The 15,338-nt window shown below is 42.6% G+C and overlaps 2 pseudogenes; both read left to right on the top strand.

Moving 5' to 3' along the window:
* Positions 1–233: 233 nt before the first annotated feature.
* On the top strand, positions 234–3,669 carry LOC119352202 (annotated as a pseudogene).
* A 3,583-nt stretch (positions 3,670–7,252) lies between these two features.
* LOC119358279 lies at positions 7,253–10,113 on the top strand (annotated as a pseudogene).
* Positions 10,114–15,338: the final 5,225 nt, after the last annotated feature.

The raw sequence follows: 15,338 nt of genomic DNA, 5'->3' as shown, positions 1-15,338 counted from the left end.
ATCTGTTGATGATGATTGATGGGTGAAGTCTTGGTCCAAGTAAACTGACTGTGAGTGCCAGGTTGCACTCCTAGTCAATCTTAGCGGATGAAAACTACATGTCGGCACAATGTTCAAATCACTCACCATCTTTCCCTCTGCCACTACAGCCCAGCCTAAGTGTGTGTATATATGTACGCAGTCAGGGGAAGGGAAAGCACATTATCAGATATGGGTACTACTAGAAGCTTGCCATGGGGATCATTGTCTCTGGTCACATTTCTGTTATTACAGTCCATGGTTCACTTGTCCTCTGCCTGCTCCGTGGAGGAGAGGGCTGTCCTGATGGACATCCGGTCTTCACTGAGGAGAGCACACTCCCTGGTTTCACCTGATTTATGGGGGCACGATGATGATGAATGCTGCTCGTGGAAGACTGTGACATGCAACAATACCACCCAACGAGTGACTCATCTCGACCTTTCCTTAGTATATGCATCAGATGTAGGTGATCGTTGGTATTTAAACTTGTCGGTGTTTTCTGCATTCCACGAGCTTCAGTCCCTAGATCTATCACTCAATTTTCCCTGTTCGCTAAGCTTTGAGGGTACGTTTGGATTACAAACTCTCTCTGAGAACAATACATATGTGTGGTCATTTCTTATTCTTGTAGCTGTAACAAGAACAACTGCAGGATTGATTGGACTACCCAGGCTTCGATACCTTGACCTCAGTCTCACTTCGCTTGGAGGGGGTTCCCTGGAATTTATCGGGGCATGTGTTTAACTGGAAGTCTTAGCTCTCAACAACAACAACATTACTGGAGGTTTTCAAGATGCAGGTACTTACTGTTCTTATAGTAAGTACTGAGGTCAAGATTGACATTTCATATATATCCTTAACCTTCTCGCATCCCTATTCCTTTGCAGCTTTCAATAATCTTAGAAACTTGCGACAATTGAGTATGTCTATGAATAGACTCCACGGAAACCTCCCGGCATCTCTATTTGCACTTCCTCACCTAAAAATCCTAGATCTCTCAGAGAATATCTTCGATGGGCATATTCCACTTAGTTCGTCATCACGACCAATTTCCCTGGAAGTATTAGATCTCAGCGATAATCACCTCACTGGAATTATCCCGATTACAGGTAAACAAACAGGAATTTCTTACTTCATGACTTCATGTTTCATACTTTCTGTTCATGTGGTACCTGTAATAATTATACTTCTTGCATGCATCACAGCTTTTAAGAACATCAGGAACTTGAATATGGGTAGCAACCTATTCAGTGGATCTCTCCCTGTGTCAATACTTGAACTTCCTCATCTGAAGTTCCTAGATCTCTCATACAATCATTTTGAGGGAGGTTTTCCTATTAAGTTTTCTTTGGAACAAGTTCCACTTGAAGCCTTACATCTCGATGTTAATAACATGAGTGGACCTCTTCCGACTGAACAAGGTAAATAATGAGCATTCCCGCTTATATGGTTTAAAAAGGTTGCCACTCTTTCTAATTGTTGCGTGATTTTCCTTTATTCGCAGCATTTGAAAATCTCCGGAACCTACGGCAGTTGTATTTGAGTTCCAACCAGTTCAGCGGAAACATTCCAACATTAGCATTTCAAAATCTCCAGAACCTGCGAGAATTGTCTTTGAGTTCCAATCAATTCATTGGAAACATTCCATCATTATTGTTTTCTCTACCACATATTGAACTGTTGGATCTCTCATCAAACTTCTTCAGCGGACCAATTCCTATAAATCAATCTTCGAATCTTTCACTGTCACTTAAGAGTCTTCGATTGTCCCAAAACAAATTGAGTGGTAGATTTTCTATCATTTGGCTTGGAGACCTCATAAAACTAGAAGAGATAGACCTTTCAGGCAATGCTAACCTAGTTGTCCATGTCAATATTCCTGGATGGACACCCCCTTTCCAACTGAAACAGTTATTGCTCTCTGGTTGTGACCTTGACAAGAGCATTATTGCGGAACCACATTTTTTAGACACACAGCGTCATTTCGAGGTGCTTGATTTGTCCAATAATAACTTGTCAGTTAGCATGCCGAATTGGTTGTTTACAAAGGAAGCAACACTACAGGAACTATATCTTGGAAATAACTCGCTAACTGGATCGCTAGACCCAATATGGCACACCCAGTCTTTTCTCCAGGTTATCAACTTACACATGAACCAGGTCACAGGACTGCTGCCAGTCAACATCAGTTTAATGTTTCCAAGGTTGCTGATTCTGGATGTTTCTAGTAACAACTTCTTTGGGCACATACCAACTTCATTGTGCGCGATCAACTTCATGACGTTTTTAGACCTATCAAACAACAATTTTTCTGGGGAAGTTCCAGCTTGTGTGTTCACTAATTATCCCATGCTAGTGAGCTTAAAGGTCTCAAACAATAAGCTTGGTGGTCTGATTTTCGGTGGAATGAATAACCTGTCCATTACGTCGGAACTGTACCTGGATGGTAACAAATTCGAAGGGACGGTGCCTCGTGATCTGTCAGGAGGGACTTTAATGGTTATTGATTTGCATGACAACGAGTTATCTGGCAAACTTGATATGTCATTATGGAATATGTCTTCCTTGAAAGTCCTGAATCTTGCTGGCAATCATATAACTGGCAAAATTCATCCACAAATTTGCAGCTTTACCAGACTTGAACTTTTAGATATATCGAGCAACAATCTTACAGGGTCGGTACCGAACTGTAGCTGCATGTTGCTCCATTTTCTTAACCTGTCTGGGAATTCCTTATCTAGCCATATTTCCTATCCCTTCTTCAACATATCAAGTCTGATTGCCTTGGATATCAGAAACAATCAGTTTGCAGGCAACCTCCATTGGATATGTTATCTTGATAACATTAGGCTGCTTTCCTTGGGCAGAAATAAGTTTGAAGGGCAGGTCACTCCAAACTTGTGTGAACTCTTGCACTTGAGGATAATTGACTTGTCTCATAACAAGCTTTCAGGTTCATTACCCTCATGTATTGGTAATTTCTTTTTCAAAGGTGACAGGGGCGATCAAATTTTCCAGGTAGTATTAACGAGTTTACCGTACTCACTTAAGCCATATGACAATCCTTATGGCTTGAGAGGTTTTAGCTTTACTACCAAAGGGAATATGTACACATATGGTCGAAGTTTCTTTGTTTCAATGTCCGGCATCGACCTATCTGCGAATATGCTGCATGGAGAAATTCCTTGGGAGTTAGGAAACATGAGCCATATCAAATCCCTTAACTTGTCATACAATTTCTTTGTTGGCCCGATCCCAGAGACCTTTGGCGGCATGGAGGAGATTGAAAGCTTGGACCTCTCACACAATGAGCTGAGTGGACCAATACCTTGGCAGCTAGTGCGGTTATGTTCATTGGGGGTGTTCTCTGTGGCATACAACAACTTGTCAGGATGCATACCGAACTCTGGTCAGCTTGGCTCATTCGGCATGGAGAGCTACCTAGCCAACACCAACCTTCACAAGATTACGCAGGGGAACATGTGCACTCCCAGCCTAGACCCCATAGTGGAGGAAGATGTGTGTGAGATGTTTGGTGACCCAATCCTATACATGGTCATGGCTGCCGGGTTTATTTTGGCATTTTGGGCCACTGTTGCTTTTTCATTATTCCATCCGTACGGGACGTCTGTAATGTTCAAGCTGTAGTCGGTCCTGAGGAAAAATCGTTAGTCACAAATGTACTTTATGTGTACGTATACACCCAAGAACTTCCCGAAATTTCATTCTGGGTATGTCATATTAACAATAAACAATGGATTTTGTTTGGTTATATTTTGTACACATGATTTTCTTATTTTCCAAGTGTTTGTAGAATCCAATTGTAATTTGTTTTATGGAGTATGTATCATAGTGTACTTGCTTAGTACAGGTTAGCACTAGGGAAAATTATCGGTAAAGAGCGTCCTTGCACTTCTTGCACAAATTCAGAACTGTCTGCTAGTTAACACGCATGCCCTTTACATATACACCAAATGCTGAAGGTTCATGCTGAGTCTTTTATCTGCAGGGAATTATATAGGGTGGTATAGTTTTTACAAGAAACAATAATAACAAGAAGTTTAATTGTCCCTTGTGCTGAAACCCCTCTGTAAAGTACTAGTATAGCTTTTACAAGAAACACTAATAATAACTGTAAGCACATGTTCTAGATCAAGAATTGTACACAACCATATTTTTACTTGCACTGGTAGTTCACCAAGTCACTGCAAGTATCTATGTTCATTACGTGCCCCAGAAAACTAGCATTATTTGACTTCTTTCACAACATGTGTGCTATCTCCTATGACCATTTTGGAAGCCATTTTTTATACAGGAGTGCGATTTGTCTTTACAAAATATTCGGTTAGTGTTCTCGGTTCATAATAACCTTGATTTCTAATTTTGTTCATAATAGAAGGCCATGGAGAGTGTTGCATTGCACACCGGGTGTTTTCTGGTATCCTGAGATCAGATGTAACCTGCACAAATTGTGGGTTCTCATCCACAAATTTTGGATTCTGAATATAGCAATTGTCCTTGTGTTGCAAACCCAAAGCTGCATGTACCCAATTGAGAGAAACATAGTTGGCGTAAATTCCAATGTATCAGCACTCATGAGATGTTTAGAGCGGTTTGCCAGGGCGCCGAGGCTACATGCTCAACAGATATTCTTCTGTGAATGTTGCAAGGTAAGACAAAGACTCCCTGAAGCAAATGTCCATTCACCAGTAGTGTCGCTTCCCTTTGAAGAGATGTGAGCATTCCACAGTTAAGCAGATAACAGGGAAGGTGGATCGCTCTCTGAAGTTTCATTTTACTCTGGAAATGGGGCATTACCTGTCATCCTTTATTCACAGAATCAGGTACGGAAACAGCATATCTTCATCAGAACTCAGAAGCCTATGATTCAGACGTGGTTTCTGAACTGCCTTATGAAATCGAAATATTTACGGAGTGATAAACTAGATGCTGGCCACATGGTATCTCAGCTTAAAATCGCTGGTACAGATGTGACAGTGCAGGGTAACCAGAGCTGGGGGCTATACTCTCAGAACCTCCCGGGCTTATATGCTTATGTGCAGAAGACTCTACAAAAAGGCTTCTGAAGCTATTAAACAACAAAGCTGGTGGTGTGATTTTTGGTGGGATGATAAATCTAGCCCATTACACCTGTATGATAACCAATTTGAAGCTTGTGATGCCTCGTGCTCTTTTTGGACTGACTAGATTTTTAATGGTCTTTGATTTGCACGATAATGAAATCGTCCGACGAACTCAATATGTGTTTGCTGGTATCAGCCTGATTTGCCTCATTTGGTACCTGAATAGTGCAACCATAGAATCGGCAGAATCCATCCACAGATTTGTAATCTCACAGGACTTGAACTTAAACTTCTAGATCTATGGAGCAACAACTTTACATGATCTGTACCAAACTGTAGTTTTTTGTTGCTTAATTTTCTGAAACTGTTGTCTGGGAATTTTCTTATCTGGTGATCTCTTTTTTTTTCCAACACAACAAGTTTGATTGCTTCGGATATCAGACACAATCAGTTCAAAAACAATTTCCTTTGGGCATGTTATATACTCCCTCCATTCTTAAAAGTAAAGTATATTTTGTTTCCTTAAGACATGCATTTGACTGATAATTACTCTATAAATTCAAGGTTATACTCCCTTGGTTTCATAATGTAGTGCATATAGATTTTAAAAAAAGTCAAACCTCACAAGCTTTGACCAAGTTTGTGAATAAAAACATTTGCATCTATCATGCCAAACATATATCATCGCACGCCTTCCTCGGTCCCCGCCCGGGACGCCGGCTGCGGCCGCGGGAGGCTAGGTGGCGGCTCTGGCGTGATGTGGACGACGGCGCAAGGGTTTCGGCTGGGCCATGGCCGCGGTGTCGAAATGGCGCCGAGCTGCCATACGGAGCACTGCTTGTGTAAGTCGTATTCATGCTCGACCAGTCTCTTCTCGGCTGCTATTTCCAAGCACATCTTGCTGATGTCGTTTCTGAAATTTCGATCTGGTGTTGTCAGAACTGCGAAAGTCGAGTCATCTTTTCCTTTTGTGTGTGCGGAAGTCCACATATGATGTTGTTAGAACCGCAAAAGTCTAGACGTCTGTGACTAAGGGCATGACCAATGGAGGCGAAAAAAGACAAGTGCTCCATCAAACACATAGGCATGGGAGGATTGAGGCTATTGCTCACACGCGTTCAGTCCAATGGTGGCTATGGTGGTGCTGCCTCACACCCGTCATCCTTTGGTCCCCATGTGTTCATCTTTTTCATTCTTCCTCCCCTTCTTTTCCTCTCCCTCCTTACTCTTTCCTTCTTTATCTGCTCTTCTTTATCTGCTGAAGAACCCGAAGAACCCGTCTCCTCTGCAAGCTTCACCTGGCGCATGCAAGCAGCGGTCCTGCTGCCACAGTGGCATCCGAGCCTAGTTGGCTTATGAAGCATCACCTTTGGGGCTACCCATTGGCCATGCCCTAATTCGCCATCCACCTGTCAGTGCATGACAATATATTTTCAAAGTCTGAAGTCTTGGTCCAAGTAAACTGACCATGTGCGCCGCCAAGTTGGGCTTGTATTGCATATCCCTAGCAATAACTGATACCAAGTTAGGAATCTGCAGCAGAGTGTTAAGACTGCTCACCATTCTTCTCTCAAGGTCTATCCATTACAGCCCAACGGTAGTTTATATGAGCACAGACAGGAGAGGAAAAAACTTATTATCAGATATGGGTAGCTGGTTGCCATGGGGATCATTGTCTTTGACGCTGTTTCTCTTGTTGCAGTCAGTGCTTCCCTTGTCCTCTGGCTGCTTCGTGGAGGAGAGAGCTGCTCTGCTGGACATCCAGTCTTCTCTGATAAGAGCGCATTCCCCGATTGCGTTTGATTCATGGGGGAAGGATGCTGACGACTGCTGCTCGTGGGAGCGTGTGAAATGCAACAACACAACACAGCGAGTGTCTCACCTCGACCTTTCCTCTGTATATTTCACGATGGATTTAGGTGATCGTTGGTATTTAAACTTTACAGTGTTCTCTGCATTCCATGAGCTTCAGTACCTAGATCTATCATACAACTATCAGTGTTCGCTAAGCTCGGAAGGTACGCACGTGCTCCGAATTCTCTTATAACACTTCGGGTGTGTAGTCGCTTCTTATTCTCATATCCGCACAAACAAAAACACCTGCAGGGTTTGTTGGACTAGCCAAGCTTCGTTATCTCAACCTCAGTGACACTATGTGGGAAGTGGGTTTCCCGGAATTTATAGGAGAAATTGTCTCACTGGAAGTCTTAACTCTCAGTGGTAACAGAATGACCGGAGGTCTTCCGGACGCAGGTACAAAATTTTACTGCTTATGGTATTAGTAGTAAGGTAGAGGTTCATTCTCATATGTCCCTCCACATTTTGCAGCTGTTAAAAATCTTAGGAACTTGCGAATATTGAATATGTCCTGGAGTAACTTCAACGGAAGCCTACCGGAATCATTATTCTCACTTCCTCATCTAAAGATCCTAGATCTCTCCATAAATAACTTCGGTGGGCATATTCCAATCAGTTCATCCTCTGGACCAATTTTACTTGAAGTGTTAGATCTCAGCTATAAGCCTATAATAACCTCAGTGGAAATCTCCCAGTTACAGGTAAAAAAACTAGTTAACTATTTGAAAAGAGATTCCATGTTTATACTTGAGTTTGTGCTACCTGTAAACATTATGCTACTTCCATGCATCACAGCCTTTAAAAGCATCAGGAACTTGAAATTGCGTAAGAACCAATTCAGTGGATCCCGCGTCATTATTTGCACTTCCTCATCTGAAGTCCCTAGATCTCTCATATAATAATTTGAGTGGAGCTCTTCCGACTGGACAAGGTACATATTGAGTATTTTCCACGTATATTACTAAAAACATGCTGCCAGCATTTCTAATTCTTACAGGATCTTCCTATATTCACAGCATTTGAAAGTCTACAGAACCTACGAGAGTTGTATCTGAGTTCCAACCAATTCATCGGAAACATTCCAACATTCTTGTTTTCGCTCCCACATATTGAACAGTTAAATCTCTCAACTAATTATTTTGAAGGACCATTTCCAATAAATCCATCTTCGGACCTTTCATTGTCGCTTAAGAGTCTTCGGTTCTCCCAAAACAATCTGAGTGGTAGACTTGCTTTCGTTTGGCTTGGAAACCTCACAAAACTTGAAGAGATAGATCTTTCAGGCAATGCTAAACTAGTTATTGACGTCAATATTCCTGGATGGACACCTCCGTTCCAGTTGAAACAGTTATTGCTCTGTGGTTGTGATCTTGACAAGAACATTATTTCAAGACCAGAATTTTTAGGCACACAGCGTCACTTAAAGGTGCTTGATTTGTCCAACAATAACTTATCAGGTAGCATGCCAAATTGGTTATTTACAAAGGAAGCAACACTACAGGATCTAAATCTTAGGAATAACTCGCTAACTGGATCCCTGGACCCAATTTGGCATACCCAATCTTCTCTCAGCCGTATCGACATACACATGAACCATGTCACAGGAGAGCTGCCGGCCAACCTCAGCTCAATGTTTCAGTTTTGTATGATCTAGATTTTTCTAGTAATGACTTGTTTGGGCACATACCAACGTCAATGTGCGAGATCAGCTCCATCGGATATTTAGACCTATCAAACAACAAACTTTCTGGGGAGGTTCCAGCTTGTGTTTTTACTAATTATCCGGAGCTATCCGTCTTGAAGGTCTCAAACAACAAGCTTGGTGGTCCGATTTTTGGTGGGATGAATAATCTGTCCAATATATATGAATTGCGCTTGGATGGTAACAAATTTAAAGGGACATTGCCTCATGATCTGGCAGGAAAGTTAGTAAGAGTCATTGATTTGCATGATAACCAGCTGTCTGGCGAACTCAATGTGTCATTTTGGAATATGTCTTATTTGAGAGTCCTGAATCTTGCTGGCAACCGTATAACCAGCAAAATTGACCAACACATTTGTGGCTTCACAGAAATTCACCTTTTAGATCTGTCGCGCAACAACCTTACAGGGTCTGTACCAAACAGTTGCTTCATAGTGCTGAATTTTCTTAACCTTACTGGGAACTCATTATCTGGCGATATCTCTTTTCCCCTTTTCAACACATCAAGTCTAATTGCTTTGGATGTCAGACACAATCAGTTCATGGGCAACGTCAATTGGGTAGGTTACCTTGAAAACATTAGGCTACTTTCACTGGGTGGAAATAAGTTTGAAGGGCAGATCACTCCAAACCTGTGCAGACTCATGTACCTGAGGATAATAGATTTGTCCCATAACAAGCTTTCAGGTTCTCTGCCAGCTTGTATCGGTAATATCTCTTTTAAAGGTGACACAAATGATCAATTTTTTCAGCCAGCAAATGAGATTACGCGGGTGTCGGACGACTACACTAATTCCTATGAATTAATGTACTTCACTTTTGCTACCAAAGGGAATTTCTACACATACGGCCGCAGTTTCTTTGTTTCAATGTCTGGCATCGACCTATCTGCAAACATGTTGGATGGAGAAATTCCTTGGGAGCTAGGAAATCTTAACCATGTCAAATCCCTTAATCTGTCATACAATTTATTTGTTGGACCAATCCCAACAACCTTTGGCAGTCTGAAGGATATAGAAAGCTTGGACCTCTCCCACAATAAGTTGAGTGGACCGATACCTTGGCAGTTAACCCAGTTATCTTCTTTGGGGGTGTTCTCTGTGGCATACAACAACTTGTCGGGATGTATACCAAACTCTGGTCAGCTTGGCTCATTCAGCATGGACAGCTACGTAACTGACCTTCACAATATTACACAGGGGAACATGTGCGCTCCCGGTCCAGATCCCGTGGTAGAGGAAGATGTGGGAGAGGTGCCTAGTGACCCAGTCCTATACATAGTCACGGCTGCCTCATTCGTGTTGGCATTTTGGGCCAGTGTTGCGTTCTCATTTTGCCATCCGCACGGGAGGACTATAATCCTCAAGCTGTAGGCTGTCCCAGGGAAAACTGCTAGTCATATATGTACTTCTATGTGTAAATATACATCCAGGAACTTCCTGGAATTCATTTGGGTATGTAATATAGACAATCGGTTTTGTTTGGTTTTATTTTGTACACATAATTTCCAAGTTCTGTATTTTTTTTCCAGATTGTTCTGTAGTATCCAGTTTACCATTTCTTGTTGAGAATATACCAGAGTACAAGCTATCATTGGGCAGTAAGGAGCTTCCTTACACTTCTCTTGGAAAGTTAGAACTGTCTGTTAGTCAACATGCAGACCCTTTACATATACAGTAAATTCTGGAGGTTCATGCTAGCATACCATCATGCCACTATTCGAAGACTTTTATCTGCAGGATATTATATAGTGCGGTATAGATTTTATACAAGAAATAATAATAACAGGAAGGTCAGTTGTCCCTTTACCAGTATTTTCTCTTTGTACTGAAACCCCTCCTCGAAGCTATAGGTCCTAGAAGAAACAATAATAATAACTGTAAGCACCTGTTCTTCTGGATAAAGAATTGTATCATCCTTCAGCCTAATATACACAAACATCTTGTAAGTTAGACTGTAGTTCACCAAATCAATGCAAGTATCCCTGTTCGTAGTGCCCCCCATCCCCCAAAAAAGACAGTAATTCTTTCAGAACATGTGTGCTATGTTCTATGGTTATTTTAAAGTTAATGTTATCAGAGGAAGAAATAGTCCAGCCGTCTTGAGAATGCAAAGGAAATTTGGGATACTTTGATTGATATGCACGAAGGTACCGACTCCGTCAAGGAGTCCAAATTGGATGTGCTTCAAAGTCAGCTTGACACGTTCAAAATGAAGGATGGTGAAGGTGTCGCTGAAATGTACTCTAGGTTTGCTCTCATCACAAATGAGATTGCCGGCTTAGGAAGTGAAGAGATGGCTGATAGATTCATCATCAAGAAGATCCTAAGAGCCTTGGATGGAAAATATGATATCGTGTGCACATTGATTCAAATGATGCCCAACTTCAAAGATCTCAAGCCAATGGAAGTCATTGAAAGAATTGTTGCTCATGAGATGTCACTCAAGGATAAAGAAGAGCTTCACAACAAGTCAATTGTGCTTACAAAGCCTCATGTGATGCTCATACATCATCAAGTGAGAAACAAGCCTTCAATGAGGAATTGAGCCTAATGGTGAAGAATTTCAACACGTTCTACAAGAGTAGAAGCAAAAAAAGAAGTTCCAAGTCAAGGTCCTACAATGACAAAAGATCTTCTAGTCGTGAGCGTAATTGCTACAATTGTGGAAGACCCGGACACTACTCAAATGAGTGTACGGCTCCCTACAAAAGAAGAGAAGACTCACCTAAAAGGAGAAGTAGAAGAGAAGAATCACCTCCAAGAGAGAGAAGGAGTAGAGATGATCGTTATGAACGAAGAACCTCTCGCAGAAGCAAGGATTCGGAAAGGAATGACAAGTCATCAAGGAGCTACACAAAACGAAGACATCAAGCTCACATTGGTGAATGGGTATCTGGCTCCGACTCCAACCATCACTCCGAGAGAAGTTATCACTCTGACTCCGAATATACTCAAAATGAAGGTGTTGCCGGTCTAGCACTTGTGTCGATCAACTCCTATGAAATATTTGACTCACCAAATGAAGAAATTGGAAGATGCTTTATGGCTAAAGGCCCAAAGATATCACACCCCAAGTATGTTGATTTCAATAGTGATGAAGATGATTTGCTAGGTGATGATGTACTTGTTGACAACTCTAGTGATGAAAGCTATGATGAACTTGCTATTAATCATGCTAATCAAGATAAAACGAATGACGATGATAAGAAGGAGATTGAGCGTCTAACTAAAGAACTAAACACTCTTAAGTCAGCTCATGAAACTACCTTGAAAGATCATCGAGAGCTTTTGAAGATTCATGAGAAGCTACGCTTTGAAAAGCTCAACCTTGAGCAAGAGCACGGGTTCTAGAAGGCAATCAATGATGATCTTCGTAAAAAAATTCTTCTTACATTGTCAAGCGTTTACTCTTGTCTACTTACATGACACAAGTAAAATCTAGCAACAAGAGCAAGAAAGATTCATCTTTTAGTAATAACAATAATCATGTTAAATCCAATATTGTTGCTTCTAGTAAAAGTGCCCGTGCGTTGCACCGGGAGAAAAGGTATCCTCATGCGCTCTTAGCGACCTGTTTGTATTGCCATTTCTCATCTTCAATGTCATCGTCCATGGTCGTTGCGTTGTCCACCTAGACGGACGTGATCAATTTCAAACTGTTTTGTGAGCACTTGTTATAATAGTATAAATATGCATGTGCGTTGCAACAGTAAAAAATTCATCACACTTTCCTAGACCAATAAGTATGGCCTAATACACAAATGATGGTTTTGCTTATCACCCTTGTCAATTATTTTCCAACATGAATAATAATTGTGTTTTCAGTCGGACCGGATTTTTGAACCGGCTAAAATGCATCTATTATTTGGCTTGTGGTTAGCACGATGAATGAATAATCAATGATTGCTTTACTAACATAACATGGCCATGGCCGAGTATACCTGATCGACACCTGCCATCCCTCTCCATAGTCCTTCGGACACCACCACCACCTAGGGTCTCGATTTCGGCCATGCCCTCAACATGCCCCTTACCGTCCACTACCGATACAACTCTCGAAGGCACGAAAAAACGTATTTGCACCATGGAATGAGAAATTGCAAAAAATAAATAAAAAATCTCTACTGTTTGACAAAGATATGATGTATTGAAGGAAATGTTTGATGTTTAATACTCCCTCTGTTTCTAAATATTTGTTTTTTTAGAGATTTCAAATGACTATCATATACAGATGTAAATAGACATATTTTAGAGTGTAAATTTACTCATTTTGCTCCATATGTAGTCACTTGTTGAAATCTCTAGAAAGACAAATATTTAGGAACGGGGGGAGTAAGTCACATGGATATTTTGGATGATGAAATACTTTTGTTGACCCAGTTTTTTTTAACCTACAAATGTCTTGTATCATAGGCAACGCATTGCAGACTTTTTTTTTCTTACATGAGTCAAAAAGTCAGTAATAGATGACAAAACATATTTATTTTGGTACTTGCGAAGTATATTTTTCAGCTCCAACATTAACAATGAAGATAGCATCTTTCAATAAATATTGAATATGATATTTTGCAGCTGCCAAATATCTGGACATGAACTCAAGAGAATTGATGATCGTCCTCAGCAAAAAATCATTCTATATAGACTGAATACGTTTGCTACAGACCTCATTTCACTACTAATTTAGCCGTCAACAGAAATCTCAAAATAAAAAAAATCTAAAATTTACAGCATTTTTTTCCTGGTCTTGCAGTTTTATTTGTCCAAGAATTATACGTCGCCCAAAAGTTCAACCAAATGAAAATATTTTTATAGATGTGTGGATGGCATCTAGAACACGTAATACTTGCTTCAAGAGATTGCACTTAACACTTCAGCATGTACAATTTATTCACCATTATAGCAATGCAATATTTTCAATCTCTGAAACCTATCCACCCAAATATATTGAGTGTCTTTGAGACCAGGTCAGGAAGAACTGTACGTTTTATGGTTGTAGATAAGGCTAATGATAAGGCTCCATCAGCTAGCTAACTGGATTCTTAGCTAAGATAACATAGCAAGACTGCAAGAGAAATAGAAAGGGGACCTAGATGCGGCTGGACTTTTAACATGGTAGGCTGTTGGCACGCGGTGCAGCCTTGTACTGCGGCGACAACACGCCCGCTATGACAGAGACACCAGCAGCAACACGGCGGTGACAACGACGAGCGCGCCCACGAACACGCGGATGCCGTCCCCATCAATCCGGCCCCATGCCCCATGCTGCGCACCGCCGAGCAGCGCCTCCAGTCCTCCTCCTCCACCCCCATGACCATGGCGACCTGTGCGCCAGTCACGCCTCACCGACCCGGCAGCGGCAGACCGCACGGTGGTGAACACAGGTCACACCCACTACTCCCGAGTCCCGAACTCCCGATCATCTCTCTAGTACAGGCCATGGCCTGTTTCCGTCCCCGAGCTCGCGCCGTCCACCATGGCTGAGCCGCCGGCCATGGCCTCGTTTTCGATCTCGAGGTGCCATCCATGGCTCCGTTTCCGACCCCCCATCTCGCACCGTCCACCATGGCTGCGCCCCCGAACTGGCGGTTCTGGCTATGCTTCAGTTTCAATTCGTTGCCGGCTCGGAAGCCTCTACTCCGGCATAGAGAAGGTTCTTGATCCTCTTGTCTTTCTCCGTAGACTCATCTCTAGAATCAACAAGTTTTAAGTTTTTTCTTGCCTCGTGCTCTCGTCATGGACCTCCCTCGGGACCAGATTATGACTGCATACGACCATGGTTCATGCTGTACTTCGTGGTGAGACGATGGCGGCAGGAGCAGCCACGAGCCGGGAGAACAGCTACAGGGTCGTAGTGGTCCGGTTGGCTACTGGCTAGGCTTGCGCTGGGCTGAATAAGTAGCTGGTGTTAGAAAGTGTTGTACTTTGGGTATACGGTATTGTATAAACCGTACTCACCCGTAGATAGGGCTAGATCGTGTGTGTGTTTGTTGTAATCTGATAGTTAGGTTGTTAGGGTTTATCCTCAGATCTTGTATAGGTTTTCTTGAGGATCAATCCATAACCTAACTACCGCACCTTGTATCTTATTCGTGGCTATATGAACACGTACGCGTCCCTGCCCAAAGGCATACGCTTCCACGCAAACTTTCATGGTATTCAGAGCCTAATTCCTCTACCGCATCCAACCTAGTAGTCATGGCTAGCTCCAGCACCGCCGCCGCCGCCCCATACGCCCTCATCCCCATTGCTGACAAGCTTCACCGCGGCAACTATCTCGTTTGGCGCGCGCAGGCCTTAGCCACCATCCGCGGAGCCCAACTGATCGACCACCTCAACCCCGACCATCCGTTCCCGGAGGCCAAGCTTGCTGACAAGGACGGCAAGCCCACCGATGTGCCAAATCCGGCGCATCACATCGCTCTGGCGCAAGACTCCCAGGTGCTGAGTTTTATCTTCAATTCAATCTCTGCTCCTGTGATGATCCAAGTCGCCCACTGCACCAAGGCCGCCGCGGCATGGACCGCGATCAGGGAGATGTTTCTCGCCCAAGCGCAGGCCAACATCGTTAACACGCGGATCGCCCTCTCCACCACCAAAAAGGGCACCGCGACCATCGCTGAATACATCGGGCGCATGAAGGCGCTAGACGACGAGATGGCTTCAGCAGGGAAG

This window comes from Triticum dicoccoides, chromosome 2A (genome assembly GCF_002162155.2).
Source record: "Triticum dicoccoides isolate Atlit2015 ecotype Zavitan chromosome 2A, WEW_v2.0, whole genome shotgun sequence".
NCBI classification, from domain to species: Eukaryota; Viridiplantae; Streptophyta; class Magnoliopsida; order Poales; family Poaceae; genus Triticum; species Triticum dicoccoides.
This window is presented reverse-complemented; position numbering and strand designations above follow the sequence as displayed.